The sequence below is a fragment of the Nycticebus coucang genome, chromosome 14 (genome assembly GCF_027406575.1).
Source record: "Nycticebus coucang isolate mNycCou1 chromosome 14, mNycCou1.pri, whole genome shotgun sequence".
Classification (NCBI taxonomy): domain Eukaryota; kingdom Metazoa; phylum Chordata; class Mammalia; order Primates; family Lorisidae; genus Nycticebus; species Nycticebus coucang.
Genome location: NC_069793.1, coordinates 61,008,656 through 61,014,985, shown reverse-complemented (window position 1 = coordinate 61,014,985; position 6,330 = coordinate 61,008,656). Strand labels below are relative to the sequence as shown.

General features: G+C 40.2%; 1 pseudogene; it reads right to left on the bottom strand.

The window, feature by feature from the left end:
- Window positions 1–847: 847 nt before the first annotated feature.
- Window positions 848–1,313, bottom strand: LOC128564660 (uncharacterized protein C9orf40-like; annotated as a pseudogene).
- Window positions 1,314–6,330: the final 5,017 nt, after the last annotated feature.

Here is a 6,330-nt window from a genome sequence, read left to right as displayed (position 1 = left end):
TAGAAAGTATTTTATTAGTAATAGTTATTATAAAATATTTATTATTTCACAAACCACAAATAAACTTTTTGGTGCCCGTGGGAGGGATATTTGAGTGTTTCAAAAACTGCCAGAGTTTCCTTTTGTAAGATCACTATCTTCGGATTTGGAATCTAAACAAAGCCTTTTTCCTTAAGAATGCATACATAAAATACTTCCCAAACTGCACTATATCTGCAACAAATCCCAGGTTCAGTTGTAATGAAAGGACAAAGCTAACTTCATTTTGTTAAAACTAACTCCATTTTGTCTCACAGCCTTCACTGACCCCACTTTGCCCCACAGCCTTCAATTTACAGCTGCATACCAAAGGTGATAGGCAACCTGCTTCCTCCCCCACCCAGGGCTCCAGTGTGTCTGCCCCCAGCGATAATGCCCCGGTAGTAGTAAATCTTTCCCCTAAGCAATCAGCCCAACTCAAACATTGTTTAGTTACCTACACCCCTATTCCCCCCCCACCCCCTTTTTCTTTTCTGTGTCCTTAAAACTGCTCTTCCCTCTGCTGTCGGGGCTTCTCTGCCCTCCTGCTGTGCCAGGAATGAGAAGCCCGGAATTGAGTCTGTGAATAAACGGCTCTATAGCTTTTGCATCGGACTTGGCTCCTTAGTGGTCTTTGTGGGGGATTTCAAGATCTGGGCACAACAGTAACTGCAGGTATTTATTGTCAAAACAACCTTTCCTTATTTTTCAGGTTTGGAAATGATACCACATCAAGTATAGAAAATAACTTTTTTCCTTAAGAATACATGAATTCACTTAGATCGTGTCTTCTCAAATTTAATGAATCCCACTTATTCAGCTCCTTATGTCAGGACTCCACGTCAATCTCAGCCACTTCATTCTTGCCCTGAAGTGTTGCTTCTGTCAGGTCGTCTTCAGTTACATCTTCAATGTCTGCCAGATCAGTAGGTGGTAAGGATTCCTCCAGTACTGAAAGGTATTATACTGCCAAAATTCTTCATTGTGTGGAGGCTGCAGCAACCATGGCTTACTGGTTTCCAGGCCGCGGCCTTCACACTCTTCGCCGCCTGGAACGCTGCTGTCCCCTCTGTCTTGGCGCTTGCTGGGTGAAGCCGAAGACTCTGCTATAGCCCCCATGTCGATTCTGCGCTTTCGGCGAAGCTCCGGGACGCCAAGAAGCTGCCCAGGATGCCTGCCCCTGGTGCCCGGATCCAGAGCGGCAACAGAAGTGGCTCCTCAGTGAAATTGCTGAGCAGGAGCCGCTTCCAAGGAACGTAGAATGTCACTGGCTCAGCCACAAGCTGCTTGGCCATGGGCCCAGAGGCTGGGGCTCCTGCCCCTTGCTTCTCCATTCTTGTGATGCTTTACTGAGAAGAATGCATTCCACCTCCATCCAGATTAATACAAATAGTATTAATGGCTGAATAGTATTCTATGGTATACATATACCACAGCTTGTTAATCCGTTCCTGAGTTGGTAGGTGTGGGTTAAACTGTCCCACATAAGCCACACAAGGCAAGTCTGTAATGGGTTAAAAATGGCTTTTGCTTCCGTGTTTCCCTGAAAATAAAACATCCTCTGAAAATAAGACCTACTTACAGGTTTTCTTCTGGGTGAACTATAAGGCATCCCCCGGAAAATAAGCCCCCCCACCCCAGGCTCTGTCTTGGAATGAAAATTAATTTACCATAAACTGGTTGCTAGGGCCACCCCGACTGGCATCTAGCAACCAGTGACATTACGTGGAGTCCTGACGTCACTTAAGTGTGGAGGCAGAGCAGAGGTCAGAGTGAGCACTGAGCGCAGTGCAGGAGAGAGGAGGAGACTTTTGCAGATGTGTGTAGAACAGGAGGAACAGAGCCGACGGGATGCGGCAAAGCTGGTGAGTGCTGGTCTGTCTCTGGTAACACTGCCTGATGCTCGCAGCCACCCTCATGATGACTGAAGGTAGGATTCACAGTTTGTCTGGTTTGTGTTGACAACTACCGTACTATCATACAGTATACAGGTAATAAATTTCCTTTATTTTCATTTAACAATAAATGTGTACCGTATTCTTCATGGAAAAATAAGACATCCCCTGAAAATAAGACCTAGCGCATCTTTGGGAGCAAAAATTAATATAAGACACTGTCTTTTTTTGGGTGAAACAGGGTAACACAAAGGCGAAAAGGGAACTGGACTCCCCTTTGAGGCATACTCAGAGACTGTTCCAGAACAGTTTCTCTGATGTTATGCTCCTGTTAAGCCCATGTGGTCGGAGACTTACAATCTCTATCTGCCAGAGTATTTTTGACAGGTGTTAAAAACACATCATCTTTAGAGCCTAAAGGTCTCTGCCTGTGGAAGAACAAAGTCATTACTCCATTATGAGGCAAACTAAGTGTGTGCTTGAGGGATTTTATTTCCCCTTCTTCCCCAGGAGTTCTTTGTGATTTTTATTTGGATACCTTGCTGAAGAATTAACACATGTCTGAGAAGAAAGAAAAAGCAGAGAAAATTCTGCTGATTTGTAGACTTGGTGTCTCCTCACAAGTTAAGGTTAGATAGAAAGAGTTAGAGATCATAGATTAAGTGTGTACGTGACCACCAAGTATATGAAGTGATCAAGAATAAAGATCCTTTGCTATACACCATCCCATGCGATGTAGTCTGTTTCTTGTTTACCCTTAATAATTGCAGGAGTGAGCTTATACCCACGGCAAAGCTGCTGTTCTCTCACGTCTCCAGTCAATCAACAGTAGCAATTAGGCTGTTTCCGCATTTTGGCAATTGTAAATTGAGCTGCAATAAACAGTCTAGTGAAAATGTCCTTATGATAAAATGATTTTTTTTCTTCTGGGTAGATGCCCCGTAATGGGATTACAGGATCAAATGGGAGATCTAATTTGAGTTCTTTGGGGATTCTCCATACTTCCTCCAAAAAGGTAGTATTACTTTGTAGTCCCATCAGCATGGTGACAGTGTTCCCATCTCTCCACATCCATGTCAGCATCTGCAGCTTTGAGACTTTGTGGTGTGGACCATTCTCACTGGGGTTAAGTGATACCTAAGGGGAGTTTTGATTTGCACTTCTCGGATGATTAGGGATGATGAGCATTTCTGCATATGTTTGTTAGTCATTTGTCTGTCTTCTTTAGAGAAGGTTCTATTCATGTGTCTTGCCAGTGACATATAGGATTGTTGGCTCTTTTTTTGTTGATTAATTGAGTTCTCTGTAGATCCCAGTTATCAAGCTTTTGTCTGAAACATATAATGGACATATTTGCTTTGGTTATTGTCTCCTTAGCTATACAGAAGCTAGTCAGTTTAATTAAGTCCCATTTATTTATTTATTTGTGTTGTTGCAATTGCCATGGAGGTCTTCATTATAAAATCTTTCCCCATGCTGATTTTTTCAAGTGTTTCCCCACCCGTTCTTCGAGGATTTGTATTGTTTCATGCCTTAGATTTAAATCTTTTATCCATCTTGAATCAATTTTTGTGAGTGGACAAAGATGTGGGTCTAGTTTCAGTCTTTTACATATGGTTATCCAGTTCTCCCAGCAGCATTTAATGAATAGAGAATCTTTTCCCCTGTGTATGTTCTCTTTGGGTAGTATAGACATTTTAACAATATTGATTCTTTCCAGCTATGAGCATGGTATGGTCTTCCATTTGTTAATATCTTCTGCTAGTATATTTCTTAGGGTTTCATAATTTTCTTTATGGAGGTCCTTCACCTCTTTTAATAGGTATATTCCTAGATATTTATTTTTTTCTGGAGCTACTATGATGGGAATTGTGTCCTTGATTAGCTTCTCAACTTGGCTGTTATTGGCATATACAAATGCTACTGGTTTATGGACATTGATTTTATATCCTGAGACATTATGGTATTTTTTTTTTATCAATTCCAGAAGTCTTGTGGTTGAGTCTTTCGAGTTTTCTAAGTATAAGATCATATTATCAGTAAAGAGCAAGTATTTGACCTCCTCTGCTCACATTTGGATGCCTTTTATTTCCTTCTCCTGTCTGATTGTATTGGCTAAAACTTCCAGCACTATGTTGAAGTTTGGTGATAGAGGACAACCTAATCTGGTTCCAGTTATAAGTGGGAAATCTTTCAGTTTTACTCCATTCACTATAATATTAGCTGTGGGTTTGTCATAGATGACTTTCATCAGTGTAAGGAATGTGCCACCTATGACTATATTCTTAAGTGTTCTAATTAGAAATGGTTGCTGAATTTTATGGAATGCTTTTCCTGCATCTATTGAGAGGATCATATGGTCTTTGCTTTGTTTTGTTTTTGTTTAGAGACAGAGTCTCACTATGTCACCCTTGGCAGAATGCCATGGTGCCACAGCTCACAGCAACCTCCAACTCTTGGGCTTAAGTGATTTTCTTGCCTCAGGCTCCAAAGTAGCTGGGATTACAGGCACACGACATAACACCTAGCTATTTTTGTTCTAGTTGTCATTGTTGTTGTCATTTCTCTGATGATTAAGGATGATGTGCTTTTTTTCGTGTGTTTGTAGATTGTGTGTCGGTCTTCTTTAGAGGAGTTTCTCTTCAAGTCCCTTGCCCACCCTGAGATGGGGTCACGTGTTCTTTTCTTGCTGATATGTTTGAGTTCTCTGTGGATTCTGGTTATTAGACCTTTATCGGAGGTATAACCTGCAAATATTTTCTCCCATTCTGAGGGCTGTCTGCTTGCTTTACTCACTATGTTCTTGGCTGTGCAGAAGCTTTTTAGTTGGATCAGGTCCCAGCAGTATATTTTTGATACTGCTTCAATTGCCTGGGGAGTCCGCCTCATAAAATATTCACCCAGGCCTATTCCTTCAAGAGTTTTCCCTGCACTTTCTTCACGTATTTTTATAGTTTTATGCCTTAAGTTTAAATCTTTTCTCCAGTGAGAGTCTATCTTAGTTAATGGTGAAAGGTGTGGGTCCAGTTTCAATCTTCTACAGGTCGCCAGCCAGTTCACCCAGCACCATTTTTTAAATAGGGAATTTTTCCCCACTGAATGTTTTTAATTGGCTTGTCAAAGATCAAATAACGGTAAGTAGCTGGATCCATCTCTTGGTTCTCTATTATGTTCCAGACATCTACTTCTCTGCTTTTGTGCCAGTACCATGCTGTTTTGATCACTATGGATTTATAGTACAGTCTCAGGTCTGGTAGTGTGATTCCTCCTGCTTTGTTTTTATTGCTCAGTAATGTTTTGGCTATTCGAGGTTTTTTCTGATTCCATATAAAACGAAGTATTGTTTTTTCAAGATCTTTAAAGTATGACAATGGAGCTTCAATAGGAATTGCATTAAAATTATATATTGTTTTGGGCAGTATGGACATTTTAACAATGTTGATTCTTCCCAGCCATGAGCATGGTATGTTTTTTCATCTATTAACATCTTCGGCTATTTCTTTTCTTAGAGTTTCATAGTTCTCTTTGTAGAGAACTTTCACGTCCTTTGTTAGGTATACTCCCAAATATTTCATCTTCTTTGGCACTACTGTGAAAGGAATAGAGTCCTTGACTGTTTGTTCGGCTTGCTTATTGTTGGTATATAAAAAGGCTACAGATTTATGGGTGTTGATTTTGTAGCCTGAGACATTGCCTTGATCACTTCTAAAAGTTTTGTAGTAGAATCCCTAGTGTTTTCCAGATATACGAAGAGTGAAAGTTTGATCTCTTCTGACCCTATGTGGATACCCTTGATCGCCTTTTCTTCCCTAATTGCAATGGCTAAAACTTCCATTACAATGTTAAAGAGCAATGGAGACACTGGGTAACCTTGCCTGGTTCCTGATCTAAGTGGAAATGATTTCAATTTAACTCCATTCAATATGATATTGGCTGTGGGTTTGCTGTAGATGGCCTCTATTAGTTTAAGAAATGTCCCTTCTATACCAATTTTCTTAAGTGCTCTGATCGTGAAGGGATGCTGGATATTATCAAAAGCTTTTTCTGTATCAATAAAGAATCATATGGTCTTTATTTTTAAGTTTGTTTATGTGGCGAATTACATTTATAGATTTACGTATATTGAACCAGACATGAGACCCTGGGATAAATCCCACTTGGTCGTGGTGTATAATTTTTTTGATGTGTTGTTGGATTCTGTTTGTTAGGATCTTATTGAATATTTTAGCATCAATATTCATTAGTGATATTGGTCTATAATTTTCTTTTCTTGTTGGGTCTTTCCCTGGTTTGGGGATCAAGGTGATGTTTGCTTTGTAGAATGTACTGGGTAATATTCCTTCTTTTTCTATATTTTGGAAGAGGTTTAGTAGTATAGGTACTAGTTCTTCTTTAAATGTTTGGTAGAATTCTGACG